Source organism: Heliconius melpomene, unplaced genomic scaffold (genome assembly GCF_056956725.1).
Source record: "Heliconius melpomene rosina isolate 202511_hmr_F unplaced genomic scaffold, ASM5695672v1 ptg000031l, whole genome shotgun sequence".
Lineage (NCBI taxonomy): Eukaryota > Metazoa > Arthropoda > Insecta > Lepidoptera > Nymphalidae > Heliconius > Heliconius melpomene.
This window is the reverse complement of record NW_028181865.1, coordinates 637,656-652,412: the sequence shown is the minus strand read 5'-3', so window position 1 is coordinate 652,412 and position 14,757 is coordinate 637,656. Positions and strand designations below refer to the sequence as shown.

General features: G+C 42.2%; 1 long non-coding RNA gene across 1 annotated transcript; it reads left to right on the top strand.

The window, feature by feature from the left end:
- Window positions 1-8,385: 8,385 nt before the first annotated feature.
- LOC146526511 (uncharacterized) lies at window positions 8,386-11,362 on the top strand. The gene is made up of 2 exons (XR_014879404.1): window positions 8,386-9,438; window positions 9,471-11,362. It is a non-coding gene; the product is annotated as an uncharacterized LOC146526511 (long non-coding RNA).
- Window positions 11,363-14,757: the final 3,395 nt, after the last annotated feature.

The following is a 14,757-nucleotide window of genomic DNA, read 5'->3' as shown; positions in this document are numbered from 1 at the left end:
GAGGGCGCGGACGCGTGCAGGGATGGGCGGCAGAGTACGAGGGGTGGCGGGCGTTGAGGCTTCCTCCATCGCTTGTTGTATGGTCCCGGTGAGCCTGGCCTCGAGCCGGTCGATGTCCGCAGAGTCAACGATTGGCTCAGAGATGGGAGGCGTTAGGTGCTGAAGCTGCTCTTCCATGTTGACTTCGAACCGCACCCAGGAGATCCGCCGTCCGGGTGGTGGGCCGCTGGCCAATGTCAGCCTGCCCCTAAGTGTAACTAGGACAGGCTGGTGGTCGGACCCGAAGGCATCTGGGAGGGTCTCAATGTCCATCGCGTCGAGCCCTCTGTGCACTACCAGGTCAATGGTGGTGGGCTGGTGGGTGCTGGCGTGGGAGTAGTGAGTCGGCTCGTCGGGACCCACCACTTCGTAGCGATGGCGGATGGAGTCTTGATGCAGGCGGCGTCCGGTGGTGCAGGTCGTCCAGCACCTCCATGCGGGGTGCTTGGCGTTCCAATCCCCGGCCGCGAGTGTGGGGATGGAACTACCGAGCAACTGGTGCACCTCGCTGACTCGTAGGCGGTTGTTTCCGCCGGGGCGGTAAATGGCGTACATCCGTATGGCTTTGGAGCCGATGTGCACCTCGACGCCCAGAGACTGGAACGACTGGGCGTCGAGGTTGGGCAGCTGGTGGAACACGAGGTTGCGGCGGACGGCTACCAGCAGCCCGCGCCATGGATTTTCTGCCGGCGCATCCAACCGCAGGACGTGATACCCTGGCAAGTTGGAGGGGAGCGCTGGGTGGAGGTGCGTCTCGTTGATCAACGCGACGTCAACGCTGTTGTCGCGTAGAAGGTGTCGGAGAAAGGGCAGGCGACGGCGGAGTCCTGCGGCGTTCCAATAGAGTACGCGGGGGGCCTCAGGCGTGAAGGAGAAGGTTGCTCATCCCGCTTAGCACGCATTGGACAGGGTCACGACCCTCCTGCAAGGCAATGAGAACTTCCTTGAGGGTGTCGATGGCCCTGACGATGATAGCGTGCGTCGGCTGGCGGGTTGTGGCCGATGTGGTTCTAGGCGCGGCATCAGGGGCCGCGGCTGCAGTCTTCAAGGGGGCAGCGAGGGGAGGGGGGGGTTCGCTGGCCTTTTGTCTCTTTGTCCTCTTCCCTCCCCTTTTCTTGAGTCTTCTGCCACCCTTCTCCGTAGCGGGATTGGCGGGGGCCATGAGAGTGGCGGCTGCGTTCTCCGCTCCGACCGTGTTGGAGGAGACTAAGGGAGCTGAGGTCCTGGGTTTGCGGGTGGAATCTTCTTTTGTGAGGGCGACTGTGCCCGCCCTCTTGTTCTGGAGCTCCCTCTTGTATTGGGGGCAGGCTGAGTAGTTGGCGGGATGGGCGCCGCCACAGTTGGCGCACGTGGCGGGAACATCGAGGGCCCTCGGGCAATCGCGCGCGAGGTGCTCTTCGCCGCACCTCACGCAAGCCAGCCGCCGGTGGCATCCGTGGCTGGAGTGCCGGAATGCCTGGCAGCGGTGACACTGCGCCGGGCCCCTCTTGCTCCTCCAGGCTTCTATTTTGATACCTGGCATGAATAACAACTCCGTCACGCTGTAGATGCCAGGTATCAGGTCCGGGGTGTTCTTCAGGATGGCGAGGAAGATGCACCCGGGCCTCCCCTTCCTCGCTTTAATTGGACGCACGTATTCGGCAGTGAAGCCGAGTTCCGCCAGGGCATCGGTTATTTCTTCCGGGGTAGTAGTGACGGGTAGCCCCCTGATGGCTACCTTCTTGCTTTTCTCCGCCGGGAGGGCATAGGAGAACCAGGATATGGCCTCGCTCTTCTCGAGCTCGGAGAGGTACCGCTGTATTACGCGGTACTCATTCTCCGAGCTGGGTGTAAAACGCACCCCTCTACCGAAGGGGCGCGCGTTAGGTGCTTGTCCCAATTTGTTGTGGAGCGACCGGAAATGAGTCGCCCAATTTGGCATATTCTCCACTATCAGCGGGGGATAGCGCGGCTTGGGTGTTACAGAGGTCGCAGTGGTTGGCGCATCCTGTGTCACCCGGCTTGGGCCAGGTGCCCGGAGCGCGTCGGCGAACGTTGAGCTCGAAGTGGTGGTCGCTGTGGTTACGGTACCCGATGCCTGGTCCGACGTGGAAGCAACTGTAGTTGGAGGAACGAGGAGTGGCATGTCCTTGCCGACCCTGCCTCCCTCTGGGCGTTTTCTTGATTCAGGCCGGCTGGCCTGGATGGTCACCGGGCAGTGGCGCTTTCCAGTGCCTGGGGTTTCGTACTCTGCAGTGCGTTGACGGCGCACCGGTGTCAGGTACATGGGCTGCGACTGCGTCTGGTCCAACGCTCGAGCACGGTCGTTTAGGAACACGGCCATGTGTTCCATCAGCTCCCGACTCAGCGCGCCATTGTGCTTGAGTTCTGCCAAAACTACCATGTCCCTGTTCAGTGAAGACTGCGGGGACATGGTATTGTCCAGCACCCTGGAGGGCGCGGAGGGGGAGCGCTTCTTCAGCTCCTGGTGTCGGTGGGCGCTGCGTGAGGCCCTGGGTGCCTGGCCTGGGGAAGGCGAGGCGGCTGGTGCGGGCGTCGATCCCGCGAGGCACGGCGCGCCAGGTTGCGCCGCGGAGAGAGAGGGCTCCCTCGACGTGGTCCCATGGTCCATTGCCTGCACGGGTACGCCGTACAGCGCAGTGGAGCGCGGGGGCCGGGTGCCGCTGGTTGCGGCGGTGTCTGCGGCCGCAGTAGGGGACGCTTGTGTCCCCGCACGCGGCGGCTGGTGGGTGCTCATTCCTATGAGCACGGGAGGCGGCAGCAGTTGACTGTCCTCACAACCCTTCTGCCCATCTCGGTCCGGGCAGGGAGTCCAAGGGGAAGGGGTTCCCCTCCGCACAGGCCAGTGCGGGCGAAGTTCCTCCTTATTTGGTCACAAATAAGGTGAGAGCTTCTTGGTGTGGTCCTCGGGTTCGGGTGAGCTTGCTTCGGTCCGGTCTTCTTCTGGTAGTGATGAGTACTTGATCCTTAGCAGGTAACAGTCAGGCTGATCCAAGGGGCTGGGCCCGGGAGCCGCGTCGCTTGTCCTTTTATTGGAAAACCCATCGGAACAGACGCAGCACACTAGCGCCACCCAATACAATCGGTAATGGAAACAATATCAAATGACGTCCCCGCAATGACAGCGACACCTATTGTATAAATTATGCTAACAGCTCGGCCATCCTGCTAACCGCAAGTCCCTTCGCGGTTTAAGAATAGCTCACAATTTCTAATGTCCTAATTTGAATAACAATTTTTGTTTTAACAGTTACATAACAATTATACTCGTATTAATTCGGATATATTTACATGTCATAATACGTATATCCACCATTTAAAATACATTTACTTTTCATCAAAGTAATTTTACACATAAATGAATACATCAAACTCACAGATTCCTAAATTGCTAGTCCTATATCTTTTAATAACGAATACATTTGTTTTCATTATTTACATTACTCTAGACATTATATAAAACTAGACTCATGTGTTGCTCGTAAAAGATTCCTGTACACATATTTAGTTTGATTTTAAATTTATACAATTCAATATTTCTCGTTAACACAATGAGCCGTCAGTGTTCATATTCATGTTATAATATGAATATTACATATATTTTTTTCACAAGAAATTTATTCAACAACACCAGCAACACTACATGGAATATTCCTACTTTGTGTGCGTGCGCTCATATTCAAACCATATTATCACAACCATAATGATTGCCCTTATCGTCACCATAATCCTCATCCTCGCCATGATCCCCTCACTATCGCCACGGTCCTCATCCTCGCCATGATCCCCTCGCTATCGCCACGGGCCTCATCCTTGCCACGATCCTCAACCGCGCCACGATCCTCAGCCGCGCCACGATCCTCAGCCGCGCCACGATCCTCAGCCGCGCCACGATCCTCAGCCGCGCCACGATCCTCAGCCGCGCCACGATCCTCATCTTCGCACCACGATCCTCATCTTCGCACCACGATCCTCATCTTCGCACCACGATCCTCATCTTCGCACCACGATCCTCATCTTCGCACCACGATCCTCATCTTCGCACCACGATCCTCATCTTCGCACCACGATCCTCATCTTCGCCACGATCCTCATCTTCGCCACGATCCTTATCATCACCAAGATCCTTATCATCACCAAGATCCGTATCATCACCAAGACCCTTATCATCACCAAGACCCTTATCATCACCTCGATCCTTATCACCTTGATCCTTATCATTACCGCGATCCTTATTATCACCGCGATCATCAGCCCGTCCTCGCCCACTACTGGACAAAGGTCTCCAATGACACGCCGCGTTGCCATTCACATGTAAAAAAATAATAAGTGCTTAATACCTGTACACGCTTATGCATAAGGTCTCGTCTGTACATACGTCTGTCTACCTCACAGGACTAATTATCGAAAGACGTGGAGATATCAAGCTAAAATTAATATGAAACATCCCCATCAACAATAAACTGTATCTGAGGAAATCAACATAAAGGAGTTGGTGGACAAAACACGTGTCGCACTCAATTGGCTTTTTCTTTTTTTTTTTTAATTTAATTCAGATCAAAAATATTTGTAACATTTAACTTTCATAACTAATGCTACAGTACACCTACCTACGTATGTATCTATTGCTACACCGTGATCATCTAAACCACTTGCCCAAAAAGCCACAACCAATAGCCATTATGTCACATCGATTTAAAAGTTTTATTTTATAATAAGAATTATGATTGATGTCTCATCGCGAACATATTTATATTAATAAATCTGTTAAAATGAATATGCTGAATTCTCGCAATTTGGAAACAACTCACTATGAATTTGTTCCATCCCGGTCAATTACAACAAAGTTGAAAGAATACACTTTAATACCAATTCAAATTTCGTAAAATGAATTAATTCTTATTCATCACTTTTTAATATGTCAATTTTATTACTTTACGTTAATTTAACTATAAAATAATATTGCTTCTCATGAGGTCAAAATTTAATGAGACTTTCTGTACTTTTTATGTCTTTTATTATAGATAGATATTACAACTCAAAAATGATTTCACTAACCTGCTTCTTGCTTAAGTTTCCTTTATCCTTAACTGCGAGTAATTTCCATCCATTACATTTAACCTTTGATATTATCCGTCCATTACCTTTAACCACGGGTATCATCCCTTCATCCATTTCACTCAACCCTTAACCTCAGTATAATCCATCCATTACCCTTAACCTCGGGTATAATCCATCCATTCATTATCCTCAACCCGAAAAAGAATCCACCTGAAAAAGAATCCATCCATCACCCTTAACCTCGGGTGTAATCCATCCATTACCCTTAACCTCGGGTATAATCCATCCATTCATTATCCTCAACCTGAAAAAGAATCCACCTGAAAAAGAATCCATCCATCACCCTTAACCTCGGGTGTATTCCACCCTTTACCCTTAACCTCGGGTATAATCCATCCATTACCCTTAACCTCGGGTATCACCGATGATGAAGATGAATGATTAAAGACGAATGATGTGAAACGGATGATGAGGGACGAACGATGAGGGATGTATGACGTGGGACGACTGATGAAGGATGAATGCTTAACTCCTTAACCTCGGGTGGCATCCACCCTCAAACCCTTTCCTCGGGCACCACTCGCCCCCAAACCCTATCCTCGGGCATCATCCATCCCCAAACCCTATCCTCGGGCACCATTCGCCCCCAAACCCTATCCTCGGGCATCATCTTCCCAAACCCTATCCACGGGTATCATTCATTCTCAAGCCCTATCCTCGGGCATCATTCACTTCATTTCTTCACTAACTGCACCATTCACATCACAATATGGCCCTTGACCTCGGGCGATATGTGTCCATGTTTCTGAAAACTTTGTGAGCGTAGCAGGAAATTTTGTATATCCTGTCGTAATCCCGCTTCTGATCTGTTGGACGAACCAACGAATCAGACACAAAATCCAGCTTTTGCAATGACTTTATTTATACTTGTTCTTCACAATTCACTTCGCGGTTCGGAAGGCAGTTCTGCTGAGAAGAACCGGCAAGAAACTCAACAGTTGCTCTTTTCAAAATATATACACTCGTAGTTACAATATTTAAATACTAATTCTAACAACAAGTTGCCTTGACAAAATCTTAGAACGTAATGGGCCCGGGAGCCGCGTCGCTTGTCCTTTTATTGGAAAACCCATCGGAACAGACGCAGCACACTAGCGCCACCCAATACAATCGGTAATGGAAACAATATCAAATGACGTCCCCGCAATGACAGCGACACCTATTGTATAAATTATGCTAACATTTGAAAGCCATGTTATGGGACTCGAGCGCTAAGGGTGTCTCGAGCGCTCGCGCTGGTGCTTTCTTGGTGCTGTTGCAGGACATTCATGCCGCCGCCGTGCCGCTATGAGGTGCTTCTGCTCCCACGACAAGTGACGCGTCCCCGCGCGTCTCTGTGCACCTCTGCTGGCGATGTGCAACGCTTACCTGGGCGTCTTGGTGTGCCTCTGCACGCCCTCAGCTCGCGATGTGCGACGCATTCCTGCGCATCTTGGTGTGCGTCTGCACACCCTCTGCTCGCAATGTACGATGCGTCTGCGAGACTGCTGCGATGCGGTCCCCGCGCATATCTGCGCGCCACTGCTCTCGATGCGGTTCCCGCGCGTGTCTGCGCGCCTCTGATACTGATGAGCGACGCGTCCCCGCACGTGTATGCGCGCTTCTGCTTGCAATGCGCGACGCGTCTCTGTGTGTCTCCAGGTATCTGAGTGCCTCTACTGGTGAGCATTACAATGCATTTCTTTGGAGATTAGACAAACTTGAAAAAGGTACACAAAATAATATTTCTTCTCATAATTCAACCTGTCATGCTAGTTTGTTTAAAACAAATTTAAATGATTAACTGTTAGATTTGATACTTTTCCCAAAGGTGCATTATCTGAAAGTATGGCCTCTGATACCTCATCACCTTCTCAATGTACTTCAGGGGTTACCAAGTTATCTTCACGTAATCTTTCTGATGCAATAAAATCTTTAAATAGTTGAATAATACAAAACTATTTTATATCAAACTGACTCTGTTATCAATAATATTGAACTATAGTGTGAGGAGGTGGAGAGGGTTAGAAGTGCTAATAACGGGAATGATTCAGAATGTTTATCACATGACTCTGGGCGCCTTAAGGGTGATGTTCATGGTTGAATGAGTGAGTGATTACTGGTGATCATAGGTGGTTGATGTTCTATGCAGGCTGATTCTGAAGAGTCCTGTGGTTGTGCTTAGTGTGCTAGAGGAGAGACGGGTGCCAGTTTGCCTTGAGATGATTCTTGTCAATGTATATAGGGCTTAGTGAATTGAATTAAATTCTTGATATATGGCGTTTCGAGCTTGCCAGTTGAGCATAATTCATAGTGACTAAAAAAAAAAAAAAAGAAAGACAAGAGATTCATAGCTTAATAATTGGGCGTCCGTTACACAATTCTTTTAGATTGGAACAATTTTATGGTTGGTGAAGGGGGTGTGAGTAACATTGGATAAGGAAACCTAGAAATGGTAGCAGTATGACTTGTAACCTTTGTTTGTTCTGAAATGTTTGTTGTGTGAGGAAGAACCAATAAACTGTACCTTAGAGAGTGAGTAATACTGTTACTTTGTTGGAGGGAAATGGTTTTGTTTCCTTGGCTATTGATCAGCTCTCACTTGGAGGGTGAGTAATACTGTTACTTTGTTGGCAGGAAATGGTTTTGTGCCCTTGGCTATTGATGAGTTCTCACTTGGAACTGACTTGATAGTTGTTCCGAGATCTTGCATGCCTGTTCTAGTTATTATAGATGCTAATGTTATTGTATGTAGAATGTGTGTGCTGTTATGTACATTTGGCTTAAAGTTGTTTTTAAAAAAAAAAAAAAAGATTTAATCAATTAAAAAGAGATTTGGTAATAATTTAAAACATTAATTAAAGTCTCAATCATAAAACAAATAGAATTGAGTCACAGTGGAAATAGAAAAATGTGTGGCTGTTAGGAGAGTTTCAGGTAGACTAATGTTTGTTTATGTTACTAATGTATGTTTTATACTAATGACTTATTAATGCATACATAGTATTGAAGTGATGCAATGCTGCAGATAAGGGTGCAAACCTTGTATATAACTTAGGATTTATTAAATCAAACAAATTAGGATTATTAATATTTTTAATTTATGTGCAATTGCAACAAGTAAATATAAAAATTGTTAATTTTATGTTAATAAAACCAAATGTAATATTTTCATGCCTAATGGTAGAATGTATATGGAGACTAAATATTAATAATTAATTAATTACATCTGTAACATATGTTCTACAACATATGAGTAAATAAATTAACATCTGAGTAACATCTGAGTAAATAAATTCAGCTTCAAAGTTAAAATTCCAGTGTCAAATAAAGTTACATTGAAATCATTGTTATTACAATTAACATGCAATTTAGTAGATTTGAATAAATAAAGACCCATCAATTATTACCTAGTGATTGACAAAAATGTAAATTTCCTAAAATAAAATTTGTTTTACAAATAGTCAAATAGGAAGTGAATTAAAAGCCATAACATACATAGACATAATTTCGGTTTCACAAATAGGATTACATCAAGTTCATTAAGATTACTACATAAATAATTTTTGCTAAGACTAACTTTACAACTATTACTTATATAACTGAGGATACAATATTTAGACTTACCTCTATTAATAGCTATATAAGTAATTAGCGGGAGAGATTATTGTAGTAAAAGATTTCTGTGTACTACTATTATGAGGTTAAGGAGTTTGAACTATTTTAAACAGATTAAAATGGGAAATTGAAACCAGAAGAATGTTTATAGTAAATAATAATTTATTGTTTATGAAATAGAAGACAAATTCAGACAACTTAATTAGTGAGGAGTAAACAATGCCTAGGAATATCTATTGTCCTGGTCTGAAGTGTGAAGTGTGTCTGTATTGAAGTGTCTGTCAGCACATTCAGCGTTTGGCAACACATTAATGTACCACTTAAGTTAATAGCTGGATTCTCTTATGTACATAATAAATAAATTTTCACATTATTCGGTCGCTGGTGCCATTAAATGTGCAAACAACGGTAAATATGGGAAAATGCTTATCTTCCCTATGGGGTGGGGAAAAGCTTAAAGTATATGAAATTGTCAGCTATCTTGAAGAGAGGAGTGTAGTATGTATGTTGTAGGGTGCAATCCAAAGTGTGTATATGTGTTGATTGTGGGGCACTGAAAGGGTTGAATGTCGGAGGATGCTATCTTCTCCCTTTGATTGATGATCACACACGGATAATTTGGTGGTGGTGGTGGTTATGAATATTTTATGTAAACATGTGTTGAATGTTGTCATATTTTATGTAAACACATATTGAATGTGGTCATGTTTTAGAATATGTTGATGACGTGTTGATAATGTGTTATGATGGGATTCAGTTACTATTAATACTCAAACAAAAAAAAAACCGATTTTCCCATAAAATTTCGTATATGTTTATTACTTCAACAGAAATTGAACATGTTGGTTGAATTATAAATAGAGGTCAGGTTAGGCCAAGCTTCTATAAGACTGAGGCAATTAATTATTGAGTGGTGGTAGTTAAACCACTTGAGGAGCTCTAACATGGTACAATGGCATGGGGATTAGTGACTGGAAATTTGTACTGCCTTTTTCATTGACAAGTTATTTTAACTGTATTGCACTAATTCTTGCTTTGTTGTCTAGCACAATTTCTTTCTAAATCATTACATGTTTACATACATACAGACTGACATTTTATTTTTTCTCTTCCTCCATTAATTCTTTTTCTAATTGTTTAATTTTTGTGTGACAATCAAGGTGGGGCTTAGTGTACAATACTGGTATAATGTGGCAGTTTGTTTATTGAGTTCAATTGGATGTGTGGTCCCTTTGGGCACAGACATGGGGTTGGGTTGGGTGTTTTGACTTTGACTTGTAACAGACGTTAGGTCTGATGAGGCATATGGCCTGAGAAATTTTGACGGGTGTGTGGCCCTGAAAGATTTTGTGAAGAACGTTTGGTTCTTGTGGATATTTGGTCAAGGTGGACATTTGGTCCTTGCTGACATTATGGCCTTGTGGACCATGTGACATTCATGTGGACGTTTGGTCCTTGTAGACCATGTGACGCCCATGTGGACGTTTGGTCATTGTGGATATTTGGTCAAGGTGGACATTTGGTCCTTGCTGACGTTTGGTCATTGTGGACCATGTGACGTCTATGTGAACGTTTGGTCATTGTGGACCATGTGACGTCTATGTGAACGTTTGGTCATTGTGGACCATGTGACGTCTATGTGAATGTTTGGTCATTGTGGACCATGTGACGTCTATGTGAACGTTTGGTCATTGTGGACCATGTGACGTCTATGTGAACGTTTGGTCATTGTGGACCATGTGACGACTATGTGAACGTTTGGTCATTGTGGACCATGTGACGTCTATGTCAACGTTTGGTCATTGTGGACCATGTGACGTCTATGTGGACGTTTGGTCCTGGCAGACAGGGGGGACGCCTTCTGACTGTTCTGTTCACAGGTTCCAGAGTTTGCTGCACCGGACTGAACATACTTGGATATGAAGATTTTACAGGGTTAAAAATGAGAGCTCTCAAAACTTTTTATTTTTATATCTTTTGTCTGTACATTTTGATTGCCTATTCATTTATGTTGTAATGTTTAGACATTTATTAACTTTAAATTTTAGATGATGAAGACAGCGAATATGGTACTACTGTAGAATTTTCATCAATACAGCCATGAAACGACGCTGATGACTTTGGGGCTAATCGGGATGCACCAGCATGTGATCAGGCAACTGGATCAGCTACGTCGGGGACGACGCAGGGTCAGAATGGCCGAGTTGGGAGACTTTTGTGCTACAAATGTCAACTGTCAAATATAGTACTGCAATGTGTCAATGTCACTGTTAATGTCTTCTGCTCCCGCTCTTTTCATTTTGTTATTAAGTTACTAATTTAAGCGGGAAGACATATTTGGCCCTCATATACTTGAGGTTACACGTGTGGTAGTCGATGTGATTTGTTACTAGGTTGTTAATAGATCATTATTAGCAAGTTATAAAGTAATTTAAATGTTTTAATTAATAAATATTGTGAATTGGTTAAAGGAGCTGCTATAATTAACACTGAGTAAATACCTATATGTGTTTTCGAATGTTGTTGGTGTTTTATATAAGTTTCTAGTTATTTATACTTATAGTTATTTAGATTTTTAATAAATAAGATTGTATTTGTAACATTAGTGTTGTGTAGTTTTATTTTCATATTTCACTTCTGAAACCTAATTATATATATATAAATTAATTTATTAATTATTAAATTAAATATTATATTAAATAATTTAGTATATTATTATTTTTAAAATTAATTAATTATTATTTAATTAATATTATATTTATAATATTTTTTTTTAATTAATTAATAATCGTTTATTATATATTTTAATTTTTAATATGAATATTATAAAAATAGGAGAAAGAAAAATATAAAAAAAATTATAATTAATATTAATATTAATATATATATATATATATATATATATATATATATATTAATATTAATTAATGTATATATATATATATATACATTAATTAAATTTATTATAATATATATATATGTCGGAGTTGGGTGGATTTCCCTCGCACATAGTTTTGAGTGCCCGGTCTACTGTGTGCTTTAGTGGATAATGTTGGCATGAGTAAACACAATTTGTGATATTACGAATTAATTACAACACCGTAATCAATACACAAGAAAGCAGCTACCGCTATCCCAGTAGGTAGATACACAACACGGAACGCGGGACAGTTTCAGTGTCGTCTGCACCGGCCGACTGCCAAACACAAAGTGAGTCGATGTCCGTCGGCCACGCTTCGACTCGCCCCTTCCATACCAATGCATAACACTAACTCTGTCGAGCGCCAATAGATGGCGCTGGCGTTCCGGAACCACATCAATACTACAAATTCCGACACGGCCATCCTGCTAGCACACGTCCTCGTGTGTTGGTTAGACTAGAAGAAAAAGCTACAACAGTACCTCGTACCGCTCGGCCAACCTACATCAGAACTGTAGTGTTTGTACACCATGTCACTGTCACATGACACTGTCACATGACACTGTCACATGACACTGTCACAATGACACTGTCTCGAGCTAAGGGGTGCGGGGTGCGCGTCATTACCGCGCGAGCCACGGGCGAGAGCGGACGCGGCGCTTGCGCACATCCTTAGTTGGCGAGCCAGTGCATCATAGACGACACTACAAGTGGCGACGAGGACAAGGGTTAGTCAAAAGATATTATAATACTAAAAAAAAAAAAAAAATTTTTAATAAAGACAAAGTAATATATGTTTGGTCAGTGAAAAGCGAAATTAGCAAGATTGTTGTTGTTTACGGTTAAGTTTCAATGTAATACAATTAAATAAATCTTTTACCTCTGCATACCATGGTGATATTATAATTATCTTTGGTTGCAGCATTTATAAGGTTTTGATAAATAATTATTAGAAGTGGGGTAGATTCTTGTTGAAATCATATTTTAAAGTGGGTGTAAATGTGACATTATAGAAAGACATCTTAAAATTAGCCACATCTTATTATCAGAAACTTTACGGAAGCGACACTAAACAAGACAAAATTTACTTGGAAGAAGACTCAGATATTCCTAATATCCTTCATGCTGAAGTTGAAAACGCCATAGACACCCAAAAAGAGAATAAAGCACCAGGACCGGATGGCATATGCAACGAGATCTTGAAACAAAGCAAAGAAGTCCTGATACCTGTCCTCACAGACATGTTTAACGACATCATAAACACGGAAATCATTCCGCAACAATGGACAGAATCTATCATTACTCTACTATACAAGAAGGGAGACAAACACGACATTGCAAACTATCGCCCTATCAGTCTAATGTCCAATATATATAAAATTTTTGCCAAGATCATTTTAAAAAGGCTGGAAAAACCCCTTGACGAAAATCAGCCAATTGAGCAGGCAGGATTTCGTAAGAACTTTTCGGTGATTGACCACATACACGTGGTTCGTCAAGTCTTGGAGAAGTACAATGAATACCAGCTCACATACTACGTTGCATTCATTGATTATAGCAAAGCTTTTGACTCAATAATACAAGGAAAGATATGGGAGGCCCTAATAAAACAAGGAATAGAACATAAATACATTAGATTAATAAAAAACGTCTATAGTCACATGACATCGAGAATACAGTTAGAAAAGAAAGGTAAGCCTATCAGAATAGAAAAAGGTGTCAGACAGGGTGACCCCCTGTCACCAAAACTGTTCTCGGCAGTATTGGAGTCAATCTTCAAGGAACTTCATTGGGAAAATCTCGGAGTTAATGTAAATGGCGAATTTCTAACGCATTTAAGATTTGCTGATGACATAGTTCTCTTTGCCAAAACATCAGAAGACATCAGCAAAATGATAAATGAGCTCGCAACTGAAAGCGAAAAGTTAGGCTTAAGACTAAATCCTGAGAAATCTAGAGTAATGACAAATAAAAATAAAGAGACAATACTATTAGGAAATATCGAATTATATTACTGTGATGAGTACATCTACCTGGGACAGCTCATATCCCCAAAAGAACATATGCTTAAAGAAATGGAAAGAAGAATAACAAACACCTGGAAAAGATACTGGAGCTTAAAAGATGCTATGAAAGACAAAACACTTCATATAAACATAAAAAGCAAACTATTTAACTCCTGTATATTGCCCGTCCTTACATATGGATGCCAATCATGGACTCTAAGTCAGGAAATGATAAGCAAAATTGCAATCTGCCAAAACGCAATGGAAAGGAGTATGTTACATATAAAAAAACAGGATAAAGTGAAGAACGTTGTAATTAAGAGTAAAAGTAAAACACAAGATGTAACATATAAAATTCGAAGACTTAAATGGAAATGGGCTGGGCACATGATGAGAGGTCAGGACAAATGGTGTAGGAAAGTAACAGGATGGTACCCCAGGGAGGGTAGAAGGAAAAGAGGCAGACCCCAGAAAAGATGGGACGACGACATTAGAAAAGTTGCTGGCGTGATGTGGAATAGAGTGGCCCTGGAGAGAACTGAATGGAAAAGATTGGAGGAGGCCTTTGCCGATTGGCAGACAGATCTACAAATAATAAGGAAAAATCAAATATTACAATTAAATTAAATAAGTATGTGTATTGTGTTGTAATTCTCAAAAATGTTACTGTTTGATCTGAATAAAAGGCTAAATTATTATTATTATTTATTATTATTAAATGTGAAATGATATTATACTAGGATGAATTCAACTCGAGTCACATATATTATTCAATTATTGATCAATAAATGAAATGAATGAAATATAAAAATAAATGTATTATATAATGAAATAGTGTGATTGCTATATATTTATATATTTCTCATGCATAATATGTCATGGTGATATTATCTTGTAGCAATAGATTAGTAGTAATAAGTAATAGTATTAAATAATTTACAGTAATTTTATTAAAAAAATAATAATTGTAATAATCAGGAAACAAAAGCAATTAAACATTAGGGTATTATAACAATTAAAATGTATTTATTATATGTCATTATTGTAATTCTATTTATCTAAAATTTTAATTTA